Source organism: Tupaia chinensis, unplaced genomic scaffold, assembly GCF_000334495.1.
Source record: "Tupaia chinensis unplaced genomic scaffold, TupChi_1.0 Scaffold000067_1, whole genome shotgun sequence".
Taxonomy (NCBI): domain Eukaryota; kingdom Metazoa; phylum Chordata; class Mammalia; order Scandentia; family Tupaiidae; genus Tupaia; species Tupaia belangeri.
The window spans coordinates 4,786,174-4,786,560 of record NW_006159526.1 but is presented as its reverse complement, the minus strand read 5'-3'; the positions used below and the strand labels follow the sequence as shown (position 1 = coordinate 4,786,560).

Sequence of the window (387 nt, the reverse complement as noted above, 5' to 3'; positions counted from 1 at the left end):
TGGCCACGCCTCAATCCCTTCTCCTCCATTCTCCTCTCGGGATCTTGGACACACACGCACACGTGCCCAGTGTGGGTTTAAGCCACTGGGCCTGGGACTTGAACTGTGGTTTACTACATGGAAGTCCAGAGACATAGCCATTACGCTAGCTGCTGGTTCCGTTGGACGCGACCCCATTCACCACATTCTCAAAAAAAAGTCTTCCCGCAGCACCTTTGGGTGAAAGGCCTCCTCCAGGTGCAAACCTCTCTAAGACGGGGTCTCGTCGTGTGGGGACCCTCCCTCAGTCTCTCAGCGGGGACAGCAGGTGCACCGCCACAGCTTAGACAGGGTCTGCTGTCACTCAGGCCAGTTCAAGCTGGCGCTTGTGCTCCCCCAGCCTCCGCC

General features: G+C 58.1%; 1 protein-coding gene across 1 annotated transcript in view; it reads right to left on the bottom strand.

Moving 5' to 3' along the window:
* Positions 1–387, bottom strand: part of ARHGAP35 (Rho GTPase activating protein 35) — a 129,912-nt gene that overhangs the window by 4,733 nt on the left and 124,792 nt on the right.